The 13338-nt window shown below is 38.1% G+C and overlaps 1 protein-coding gene across 2 annotated transcripts in view; it reads left to right on the top strand.

Moving 5' to 3' along the window:
• Positions 1-13338, top strand: part of VCAN (versican) — a 114519-nt gene that overhangs the window by 57356 nt on the left and 43825 nt on the right. The window lies entirely within an intron of this gene.

Genomic DNA, 13338 nt, shown 5'->3' with positions numbered 1-13338 from the left:
CTCTTGTTGCGGAGCACAGGCTCTAGGTGCACAGGCTTCAGTAGCTGTGGCTCGCGGGCTCAGTAGTTGTGGCTCTCGAGCTCTAGAGCGCAGGCTCAGTAGTTGTGGCGCACGGGCTTAGTTGCTCCGCAGCATGTGGGATCTTCCCAGACCAGGGCTCGAACCCGTGTCCCCTGCATTGTCAGGCGGATTCTTAACCACTGAACCACCAGGGAAGCCCGACTCTCAAATTTTTAAGTGCTCTATAAATATTTTATTAAGCCACTAATCTCAAGGAAAAATTTAAGAAATTGAAATTGTATTTCTCACAGGTTGAGTTTTACTAATAAAAGAGATGTTCCGTAGATAGCTAAAAGGAACTTGTTGTCTTCTTCCTAACGTGAACCAATGTCTATTCTTTCTGAAAATGGCATTTGCAATTATAAGTTGCTATTATCAAAACGACTACTGAGGTAGGGTGTTAACCAAAGGCAGATACCACTTAGTTCTTATTGGCAGTGACCTCTAGAGAAAAGCATACACTGTCTTCCAGCAGAGTGTAGTCAATCAAGGGTTCTCTTCAGGTAAAGCTACAACATGCCTTGTTCTTTAACAGAATTAAAAGGGGCACAAAATAAACATAAACCATAGGCCCTGCTCCCAAGGATTTTAAGTGCATTTTGGGGAGCCAGTATTAACACAATCAAATATAATTGCAGTACAGAAACACATAATTACACACTTGGTATGAGGTACTAATTGTGAATGGCAGATGAGGTCAGCAAAGAAGGAATCAATGAAGGCAGGGGATTCAGAGAATAGTTCATGAGGAGGAAGATATATAAGTTAGTCCTTGTTGGAGGGGTAGATCAAAAATAAATTACCAGAAACTGGTTATTAGCCAATTGCTTCCCAACAGAGGCTCATCAGTGGGGCTAAGGAGCCCCAAGTACAATCAGGCATTTTTCCAGATAGGGCTGGGATGACAGAGTGGGCGTCCCTCCTTCAGAAGATGAATGCCTTCTTAGGATTCACCTAGAAACCTATACAGATTCATGGATACCAGAGATATTCAGGCAACTTCCTCAGGAGGGATTGTTCTCACATTTTTCTGTTTTTTAATGATTGATACTGTTTGATAAAGATAGTGTCTTCTGTAAGTTAAATACGTTGAACTTTTCAAAATACATCCCTATGAAGTATCACGGTTCAGAGTTACACACTTGTAAAGTTAAATGACAGAAAACTACTTTTTAAAGAGTGGACTGCACGTTCTAAACGGTGATCTATAGGTTTATGATATCTTAATTCAAGTGAAATTTGAATCACTAATATTACAGAAGCAGGTGCTGTAAGTTGGGGAATCTAGAATCAGTCTCTCCTTTGATTCTCGGCAATGTGGACCCAGGAATTTCTCAAATTTTCTGTCAGAATTTTTTGCCAGTAAAATGGATGTAGTGGCGATTATTGTATAAAAAGAATAATGTTTCCTAAATTCTGACCCATACTCTTTTTTCCAAACCACAGGGATTATGAAATAAAAAGATGATTATATATATATAAACACATATATGTATCCAAACATATATATAATATACACGTATTCAACAAATAGTCAGATAATTGCCGTACACTAAGTACTACGCTAGAACTGGATTTCTGAAGCACACTCTGTCTGTGATATTCTGAACGACCATGGATAAGTAGTTGGTTTACTCCATGGGATACATGGAAGACTCAGTTGATGTAGTGGAAAGAACCTTTGGAAACAGACCTGGGTTCATGGTCAACATTGTTATTTGTGACCTGTTTGGTCTTGAGTAAATTGCTTGATCTCCATAGACCTCAGTTGTTATATCATTAAAAATACATGCTAATACTACAAACTCACCAGATTGCTTAAAGGAGAAAGGATCTCTTCCAGGGCTTGCCAGTCACGGTGGCAGACACATTGCACATTTAACGCTCCCTAAGTGACTTGAAAACACCAAGCACAGTGCCTGGCACGTGGCAATGACTTAGTACAAATTAATTCCCTCTCAGCTTCAGCACGTATTTCATTCTGAACTTCTAAATGTAGGAAGATTTAGACGGTTTTGTACTAAATAGGTTAAAAATGGAATTATCTTAAAATTCAAGATGATTTATACCAGGGAGCCAAATATAATTATACTATAGTATCTGCTTAACTGCAAGAGCTTGTTAAAATTTTAATCTTCTATGGATTGTGTTTGTCTAGGATGATGCCATTTTGGGTGCAAATCAGAAGCAGCTGCAGCCCTTATTTAAAATTTAAATATAGTTATAGTATTGATTCTATAGTATCTACACATAGAATTCATTAGCTTTCTGCTCTTTTTCATGTGTGAAAATTGGGCTTGTGATTTTTGATAACTACCAATTTAATTTTGTTTCAAAGAAAAGATCTTTTTACGAATTCTTTACAAATTTTTCCAGGTGCTGGGCCAGGCCTCTTCTTGCATATTCATAGAAAACATGGGCATTCCCTGCTGTCTTTTTGTTGTTGTCAAGGAAACCCCCCAGTTCTCTACACAGGGATTACATTCTTCTTTCTTAATAGCTCTTAGATCATTCATTTGTGCAATGAATAAAAAATGTATTCACGGGCCCAGACAGTGTTCAGAACTTTGGGGGGGGGGGGGGGGAGGGGCGTAGCCAAGGGGAGAGATGTGTGGTGAGAGGAGCAATAGGGATAAAAGAAATAGAAAAAGAAATGCTTTGTGAGGTTCCATTTTAATGAGTTAAAGTGAACATTTTATATTGAAAAAAGCATTACCTATTTTTGTCAGTTTACAAAATTTATAACATTGCACCTCAGTGAGGCCAGTTTGTCACGTACAAATGGAAAAGCTGGTGAATAAGTGGCTTTATTGATAGAAGGATTCCAAGAATGGGGCCCTGGTTGAGGGCGTGGGGATGTGTTTTAGTGAAGACTTGTATATTTTTTTTCATTTGTATGGAAGTACTTTGATTTTTTTTTTTAATAACATAATTGAGGCATTAGAAAAGGTAGAATATTCTTTCAACCTAGGGCATCATGTGGACAATTGAGAACCTATTTTATTGCATTAGAAAGTGTGCTCCTTAGAGAGATATGCCAGTGTTTAGACTTTGAGTATGGATCAGGAGGGAAACATTGATCTGTTGGCATGAAGGCTGTAATTATTCTTAAAAAGAGTGGTTTGATTTGGGGGAGGAAAATAAATTATGGTGAACCTTCTAAATACTTGCTAGAATTATTGTGATAATATATAAAGCATTTTTCTGTAAATAATTTGAAGTCTAAGTAGGAGATCTGAAACTGGAAAGAAAGGATCTGTGGAGTGAGAGGAAAATTTTAACTGTATTTCAGCATCCTTGTCTATGAAACTTTGATGTATTGTGTCACAGTACTATACCCGGACTTGCTTGCCCCCAGTATATAATCAGCACACACTACCTTGACTGGCTTCTAGTGATTTTATCTTTTCATTTTAATACCACAGTATTCCTGGTGTCTCACAGGGTGAGTTGGTTTGTTTGGCCGTATGCTGCGCATAGTAGGTTTTGGTTTTTCTAAGTTGAGAAAGGGAAAAGAAAATATACTAATGTATGCTTTTGTAGAGTACAATGGAATATACTAAAATTATCATTTTTTATTATGTTGTGATCTTATCTTGCTCTGCTCTGTAGGGGAACCATTTTACTCTCCGCAGATAAAACATTCTCTGCCCATCTCTTCACATTCACCTCCAGGAAATATTTTAAAGGCTTGTTGAAATAAAGTCATTCAATCAAGTTACTCTGTGGCTGGGGGAAAGAAAATAATGTCATCCATAGCTTAGTTGGGAAGGCAACTTGAAATAATTAGTAAGGAACAAGAGTATGCAACAAAGGCTAGTTGGTTGCTTTAATAGAAGGAAAAATAGAGGTAATGTGAAGTAAGTTAATATAAGCGGCACCTTTTAGCAGGCAAAGTCTCAGAATTGACCTCACAGGAAACTCTGGGCATTTATCCCCTCACTGAGCAGCCATCCATTTTACTCAGGAGGACCCAGAGTAACACCAACCAGGCATCAGCCAGCTGACCAACAATGATGCCATTCTGTACAGGGGTTTGAGGAGCACTAAGAAATCTCCCAGGGCATAAATATTGCTCACACTGCTTCTCAACCTTGGCTCTATATCAGAATCACCAGGGAGCCTCCAGATAAAAATATCCATTACCCCATCCTCCACCAGATAATTTGAATCTGAATTTCTAGTGATAAGGCTTAGGCCTTTGTACTTTTTTTTTGTTTCTTTTCTTAACTTTGCTTTATTTAATTTTTTTTAATATTAGGTATCTGTATTGTTAAATGCATGTGATTTTGATGCCTAGAGAATGTTGAACTCTACTGGTAAAGTAAAGGCTTTCTGACCTCAGACAGAGGCTGAAATATAGACATTCCTGGGGAAGGGGCTGCTTTAAGCCTCTGAAGTTTAAATTGTATTTTAACATTTTTAAGGAGGAAAAAAAATATGCTTAATTTAGTCTCCCCTGAGTGAAACTGTGGTCTTTGATCATGTTTTGAGAAGTGTAGCTTTTCTCACAAATGTTAGATGAACCTTGGCATCTGTAAGTAAGGAAGAAAGTAGAATTAACTATCATTGAAATATATGTTTTTTTAAGTCTCAGAATAATTGTAATTGAATCAAAAGCGATAGGGAAGAGTGGAGAATACATCTGGAATTACCTGGAACTGCATACCTCACTTTGCTGTACCCATATTACCTTCTCTCTATCAACATGGAAATTAAAAGGAAATAAATATGCTTATAGCTTAAGGACCCTTTTGGCTATACTGCCAAAGTGAATTTGTTCATTATATAGTTACATTCAAGAAAAACAGTGTGATAAGCCTATACAGCTTCTAGATTTGGAAAGAAAAAGAATGATGAAAAGAATATTGAGACTGTGCCTGCATATTTACATTATCTGATTTTTATAACCATAAAAGTCTTTAGCATTTGAGTTATCTGTATGCTCTTTTAGTTGTATCTCAGAATGTGAGTTATTATTGCAGCCAAAAAACAACAATTTTTCAGTCCAAAAAAAAAGGCAAGTCTTTCAAAGGAAGTATCAAAGTAGTAAATGTAAACTTTTCCATTCTTTTTTTATAATTAATTAGTTTATTTTTGGCTGCGTTGGGTCTTCGTTGCTGCACACGGGCTTTCTCTAGTTGCGGCGAGCAGGGGCTACTCCTTCTTGTGGTGCACAGGCTTCTCATTGCAGAGCACGGGCTCTAGGCATGCAGGCTTCAGCAGTTGTGGCTCATGGGCTTCAGTAGTTGTGGTGTGCAGGCTTCAGTAGTTGTGACACGAGGGCTTCAGTAGTTGTGGCTCATGGGCTCTAGAGCCCAGGCTCAGTAGTTGTGGCACACAGGCTTAGTTGCTCCACAGCATGTGGGATCTTCCCGGACCAGGGCTCGAACCTGTGTCCCCTGCATTTGCAGGCGGATTCTTAACCACTGCACTACCAGGGAAGCCCCAACTTTTCCATTCTTGGTGATAAATAAATGTGTAGACATTCATCCAACTAAATTCCCAAAAGAAGGGCTAAGTGGCTAGTGTAAGGAGAGCATTACATATTAAAGGATTCCTTCACTTTAATTATGGAATATAGAAGTTAGTAAGGAAGGTGAAACAAGTATACAGTAACAACTGAGAATTTATAAATAAGAATAATATGACATAAGTCCTATGGCATACAAATTAAAGATACAGCCAATTTGGGCTGATGAGTTTTAGTGAAGAGATATCTAGGGGCTTCTGCTGGATTATTCATAAATGCAGGGATGAAGTTCAAAGGAGGGTTTATGAAGATTCCAAGTTGGGGGCAGAAGCATTCTTGTTGAACAGAAGCATGAGTTGGGAATGAGGAGGATCTTGAGATGGGGGCATGGATTCTCTGCATCCAACTTAGAGGTGCAGAGAATGAGAACAGAGAAAAAAGGCAGAGGATAAATGTGTGTACAGTGATGGAGCTGTTTGAACACCCTATTGAAGAGGTCAGGTGACAGAGATGACTTTTGAAGAAGGGGTGGTGTAATTAAAATAAAATGGTGTTTGGTAAGTTTACTAGCTATAATATGGGGGCTTAAAAGGAAGTGTATATATATATATATATACACACACACACACATATAAATGTATATATGTATGTATGTATGTATTTATGAGAGGCATTTGTTTTACTTTAGTCAAAGTTTTTTTACTTAAATTTTAAATCCTTGATTTTGACCAAAGTACTTTTCTGGTGTTAGGACATTTGGTAATTATTGTCTATTATCTATCTCTCTAGCATCTATTTATCTATGAAAAGCTTTGACAACCTTAGAGAACTAACATGAAAAAGATAAGAAAAGTACTGCGGTATGGTTGGTTTTTGTTTATTTGTTCTGCTTTCAAAGAAACACTTAGAAACCAAAATAACCTGGATTTTCTTTCATATAGCTCTTTATCTTATTGTTCAAAAATGCTTGAAGGGCTCAAAATTACTTGATTAAGCTCTCCAGGAAAACCCTTACTCTTTAAAAATTGGAAGTTAGGAAGTCCCTTGGGCCTCTTCTATAAGCAAGAAAAGCCCACACTCAGTGATAACTCCTTAAGCGCACTTAGACCAGATGACTGTATCTAAACACATTCTTTCCACTTGAAACAACAGCATTATTAGAGGATTATCTGAATTTGGGAAAAGAGTTGATTCCCATTTATCATCCCCATATCATGTCTGCCTCAAAAGTGAGGCCATCAGAAACACTTATATTGTTTATTACCCTTTCTGGGTGTAAAATTCATGAATTGAAAAATATGGAGCTCCTCGCTCAGCAAGAGGGAGCTGTCAGTGTAAGATAGCATGCTTGGGTGGTGCACCAAATGAACCTCAGCTAGCAGAGCTAATAGGGAGATGCAGGTCACAGCATCCAATCTTTTTTTTTTTTTTTTTTTTTTTTTGCGGTACGTGGACCTCTCACTGTTGTGGCCTCTCCCGCTGTGGAGCACAGGCTCCGGACGCACAGGCTCAGCGGCCATGGCTCACGGGCCCAGCCGCTTCGCGGCATGTGGGATCTTCCCGTACCGGAGCACGAACCTGTGTCCCCTGCATCGGCAGGCGGACTCTCAACCACTGCGCCACCAGGGAAGCCCGACAGAATCCAATCTTGATCTCCCAGCCTCTAGCGTAATCTCTCACTTCTGGAGGAATTGGGTATTGATATAAATATCACGTGATTTTTCAATTATTAATGTAATTAAGTACGCAAAAACAACTGACAAGATTTGGGGAGGATGTTTATATTTTGATCACTAATGTCAATTCTTTTTTCAACATCCTGAGTTGGCACCATTTTTAGTGCCTCAAATTTTGAAAATGATGGGGAATTTAGGATGTCTGACACAATCTAGTTGAAATGCACATTAGGTGGTTTTCTTTGCTTTATAAGGTGCCAGTTAGCATTTTATTTTAATTAAGAACATATCAAAAGGTGAATGAAATTGAAGCATTTGCTTATGTCTGGTTATTAGATTCATAGGTATGTGTCAGAAAGCTTAAACATCTTAGAGAACTTCCAGTTTTCTCTATTTTAGTTCTATAAGTGTTTCTTAAATACTTCAGTATGGCTGTCTATTGTATTTTTTTAATAAAGAACCAAAATATTTTTTGATGCACATTAAGATGAAAACTATTTTAATAAAGAAATGTGATCCTAATATCTCTCTGCTGAGTAGATTTGTATATAATTACATTTAATTAAAAGCTCTTAAATTGTAAAATTCCCTATAGAGAACATGAACTTTAGCCAGCTGCCTCTGCATCTTAGCAACTATGTTTTGTGTCTGCTAACAGTAAGACTGGAAGACTTGTGCTATGTCTACAAAACTCTGCCATGAAGTACTTAAAAATACTTGGTGAATAATTTGAGGTCTGCTAGCAGTAAAGCTTTGTGTGAAATGCCATTTAAAAAAATCTATTAACCGTGGTACCGGTATATTCAAGTCAAGCTGTTAAAATACATTCATGTAAACATAGAAAAGATTATACATACACCTTGTGGAGTTTTGTGGTTTGACTCTTGCAATCCAAATAAAAGTTATATCACCCTTAGAATAAAATTCTAAAATAGAGCCATCTTTTTTAAGGACTTGTTCATCTAAGAGCTGGGAATATTAATTACTCCCTGAGGTTGCACTGTTGGTACAAAGTAGAGCAGATCACAACTTTGTAATGAAATACCTGCTTTCACAATAGCACAGGTGTCCCCCTGCCACACCCTACAAAGAAACTTTTCTGGTTTGCAGTAATTATAGCTCTTGCAACTCTCTCATCGCATGCGTGGTGGGTGATGGTGGTGACAAGAAAGGGGGATGAAGAAGTAATTTCAGAAACTAAATAAACAAATAGGAATATGGGTGAGATGTAGGTGGCAGTGGTAGGAAAGAATTCACCTATCTATACTAGGTAGGTTAAATGAAATTTAAAAAATATGGAAACAAACTAGCCACGCTGAGAATGAAATGTAGATTTATCTGTAGAGAATCTGTTGGCAGAAAAAATTATCTTCAAAGCCCTGGGCAATGAATATTTTTGTCACCCTCAAACCAATACTAAGAAAACGGAAGAAACCATTTGGAACACAACTTATTTTAATAATAAATACTAGTAACTTAACTGTGAGAAGATTCCTTGGGAATCTTCCTTCAGAAAAAGGAAAACTAATTCCAACTCACATTTCATATCTTCGTTTTATTTAAGAATTCTCATTTAGTGAAATATTTTTACAGTACATATCCAATGAGCACTTTTAAAATCACTGTTTATTACGATGTGCTGATAGTTCTTTGGTCAGTGCCAGCTTCAAGGTACCATGAGAAGCATAAGATGAAACAGCTTAAAGTATTTCTGTGTTTTCTACCATTCTGAGGCAAGTCAGATAGATGCTTGTAAGGCAAGTGGAAAAAGGAATCCTAATTTTAATTTAATGATTGGTACATTCTCAATATGTACACTGAAAAAGTGTCCTTTTTAAAAAAAAATAGGGAGAAAAGAGTTATAGTAAGGTCATTTCTCTAACCTATTGGCAAGAGTATTTGTTTCAGAGAGAAAAGAGAAATTTAGAAGATACCCTTGGAGGTCTTAGGTCTCTGTAAAGTTGGTAAACATGTGTCTGCCATATAGTCTCATAGATAATAGGTACTCAGTAAATTTTGTGCAATCAGTTGGTCCTGCGGAGATAACGTTTGGGTGCCATGCATGTTTGTGGTGGTACGTTTAATTTTGCGTGCAAAAACCAGTATGATGCCGAGCTGTGTTGTGAAGTATATGCAAAGACCACTCTCTGCTGTGTTTGTATGGCTGTGATTGAAATATTGTGATATTTATTTAGGTTAGAAAATGTATTCCATCTAACATTTGAGTCTTTTGGTGAAATTTTCTAATACAATGGTCTAAAATACTAAGAAGTCCTCATAGATTTATGAGCAATAAGAAATGTCAGAGTTCCTTACCCAAGTGGAAAATGGACTAAAAGAATACTATCCTTTGTTCATTGAACTAAAACTAGAGAATATATAGTGAATGTCAGGGACATTAATTAATTGAATTAAGTAGACAATAAGAGTTGATAGTCAATGAAATTACTATATAAATTGTTGATTTACAATGACTTCTTTGTTTTCTTTGCTAGAAAAACATTTTATTTTAATTTATTCATTCCTTTGTAAAACATGTAAGTGAGCATCAGGGTGTCAGTTCCTTTGACATGCTGACATTTGACACACTGACATGCCTCTGTGTCTTTTCTCTTTCTGCTTTATTCCACCCCACTTATTTTTAGAGCTACCAACATGATACTTAATGAAACCTCTATCTATAATTATTCACTAAGAAGATCATGGGATATGTTTATATCAGTTTTGTTTTCTAAAAAAGTAAGGAATTTATTTAGAAATCCATATAAATCTATAATAACTGAGTATTTTTACCCTATTCCTAGCCTACGAGTTTATAACTAAAGAACACCAAGCAGTTATTTCCTTATTAATCCTTGTGTTTGGCTGGAGAAGCTTGGCTGAATGGTTAGTTTAATCTCCACTATTTGTAAAAAGGTACAAAATGTGGTGGGGATTTTTCATATTTTTGACACAGACCCATGCTTCTTATTGGAAGTCTTTCTGTATTTAAATATAAGATGCTGTAGGAATTTAGCAACTGTATGTGTGATAATTCTTTTTTAAAAAAAAATATTTATTTATTTATTTATTTATTTATTTATTTATTTTTGGCTGTGTTGGGTCTTCGTTTCTGTGCGAGGGCTTTCTCTAGTTGCGGCAAGCGGGGGCCACTCTTCATCGCGGTGCGCGGGCCTCTCACTATCGCGGCCTCTCTTGTTGTGGAGCACAGGCTCCAGACGCGCAGGCTCAGTAGTTGTGGCTTATGGGCCCAGTTGCTCCGCGGCATGTGGGATCCTCCCAGACCAGGGCCCAAACCCGCGTCCCCTGCATCGGCAGGCAGACTCTCAACCACTGCTCCACCAGGGAAGCCCTGTGATAATTCTTAATAGTGAATTCTCATTTACACCTAGTGAAACCTAATGAAAAGGGTTGTATGTAAAACGACACTATAAGCAATTTAAGATAAGCATATTTTTGAAGTTCCTGTTAAACCCTACAGAGTTGAACAGAATAGTTTAACTGAGTGTGGCTTAATTCTACTATGTTCAAGTAGTATTAACAATGAGAGACTACTCGATTTGGTGATTAGCTAAGACTCTCAATGTGATATTTCAAGAGATTCATTTGTACAGAAAGCATTTAAAGATGTATTCTCTCATATACCTATATATGCACATGCATATATAGTCTCTCACATTCTTTTTTCTTAGTGAAAGGTAGCCTTCAACACAAGCCATATTAAAAGGTGTTTATCATCTGAAGATGTTTTCTTTTAAAATATATACACCATGAGGCAATATAAGATTACAGTAACAACTTCAGTGATCTAATATTGAACGAACTTACTCTTTTTGGGGAAAGAAAGGTGAGGCATTTAGGCATTTCCTTAAGTTTGGCAGTTAGGAGTAGTTGTAACATCAGTGGCAGAAATCATCTGTATTCATTTTATATTTTCATAATATACTGGAGTTATGTATTGACCTCATTTCTCTTTATGGTAGAAATATTTTTCATTCATTTGAAAACCTATACTCCTTTTTTTACATAGTTGAAAGGCTGAATGTAAGGGGTGGAGGTATAAGGAATGATTTGTAGTGTGTAAAAGTTAAGTAGGATGGATATATATATATTTAGGAAAGAGTATCCCACTCCAACACAAATAGTGTTTTATGGAGACAACACAGTGCAAATGGGATACAGAAAAAAAAAAAAGTTTTCTTTTTTGTTTTTATTAGAGTGAAAGGGATAAATGTAAATATGGTGTATTTTCCAGTTACATAAAAGTCTTGTGGTCTTTGGGGTTTCCTTTTAGCAAACCATGGTTAAAAAGAGAAGGAGCTCCGTAAAGTTTCTGTTTTTTTTTTTTTTTTTTTTTTTTAGTTACCTTGTTTTTTGGCTGTGTTGCGTCTTCGTTGCTGTGCGCGGGCTTTCTCTAGTTGTGGCGAGCGGGGGCTACTCTTCCTTGTGGTGCTCGGGCTTCTTATTGCAGTGGCTTCTCTTGTTGTGGAGCATGGGTTCTAGGCAAGTGGGCTCAGTAGTTGTGGCACACGGGCTCTAGATCTCAGGATCAGTAGCTGTGGTGCCCGGGCTTAGTTGCTCCGTGGCATGTGGGGTCTTCCCGGACCAGGGATTGAACCTGTGTCCCCTGAATTGGCAGGCGGATTCTTAACCACTGCACCACCAGGGAAGCCCCGTAAAGTTTTTATTGATAGTTCATATACTTCTTATATATTTATGTTGACATAAAGAATATAAACAATATTGCTACCTTCTCAATAGAGTATTTTTCTTTTTTGACATCGGTAAATGCTAGATACTGATCCTTTCACGCGTGGAAGGGTGTGGCTTTTTTATTTATTTATTTATTTATTTGTCTGCGCCCAGCCTTTGTTGTGGCGGCATGCCCCAACTTTCGTTGTGGCATGTGGGCTCTAGTTCCCTGACCAGGGATGGAACCCAGGCCCCTGCCTTGGGAGCGCCGTGTCTTGACTGCTGTCCCGCCAGGGGCATCCCGGGAGCAGCTTCTTACAACAGGAGCCATCTCCCTACCGATGGGGGGCAGGGGTGACTCCGTCGTAATTATTCCCCCTCTAAGTTCTCAGGTTCAGCCTAAGTGTGTGTGGCATGGATCAGGGCTAGGCTGAAAGTTAACTCTGTGACAGTGTTCCTGGGGCCATCCCCCGTGCTTCTCTTTGTCTTCTTCCTGGGTTAGCACACCCACAGGTACCTTTTTGCACTGCCGTGACACTGAGACTAGGACAGCTTCAGTGACAGGACCCTCTCTTAGGATGACTGAATTCCTCCGTGATGAAAGTGAGGGTGCAGAATGGCCTCCCTCCTGGCGTTTGGACAAGGAGCTTTGCTGGTGGATATCTGGAGACAGAAAAGGCAATTGGGCTTAGTGGTTGGTACCCTATGGCAATCTACAATCTAGGAAACGTTCTGAGGATAAGTGTTATTTAAAGTATGCTAGTTCTAATGATTAGCTGTGACTTCTGAACTTCCTTTGGAGAAAAGGGTAATAAAAAGAATGATAACTGACCGAATCCAGGTCACCTCTCATGAAGGATAAAGGTGTAAAGGTGTGGAGGGCTCTTCTTTCCTGGTGCTTTCAGTGAGCCATCCCTGCATGGAGACCCCCCTCTCCCTCCAGGGCTTCCTGCCCTTGTGTATGGGATGTGCCTGCAACCTATGCAGCTAAGTCTTGTCTCACTGTTGCACTGGGGTGGGGTTGTCATCACACTGTGAAAGGGCTATAAAGAAATCTCTCTTTTGCTTTTCTAAAAACAATCTTCTAGGACAAATTATGACAAGAGGCCAGAAGGAATCGCTTCTCATTTCCTTATTGAATAGAGCGCGTCTAAGCGTCCTCCTACATTAAGGACAGCAATCAGTTACTTTTTCTGTATGATCTGGTGAAGTGGTCTTAACTTTTAACTTTTTTTCAGGTCACACAAAGATGAATTCCTATATTTCATGATTACAATGTGTGTATGTGATTCCTTGTTCCATTTTAAGGACGTTGCTGTGTTAAACATGTTGAAGAGTTTTCATAACCCGTTGCTACAATCTTAAATTAGATTTATTTTTCCCATTGCTAATATCAAACAGCAAATTCGAAGACTGAGAACCATGTATAGAAGGGTG

The sequence above is a fragment of the Aethalodelphis obliquidens genome, unplaced genomic scaffold (assembly GCF_003676395.1).
Source record: "Aethalodelphis obliquidens isolate GAN/ISIS:26980383/991018 unplaced genomic scaffold, ASM367639v1 scaffold4, whole genome shotgun sequence".
In the NCBI taxonomy this organism is placed as follows: Eukaryota; Metazoa; Chordata; class Mammalia; order Artiodactyla; family Delphinidae; genus Aethalodelphis; species Aethalodelphis obliquidens.
Note: the sequence above shows the minus strand (reverse complement) of the source record. Positions and strands in the feature narration are given on the sequence as shown.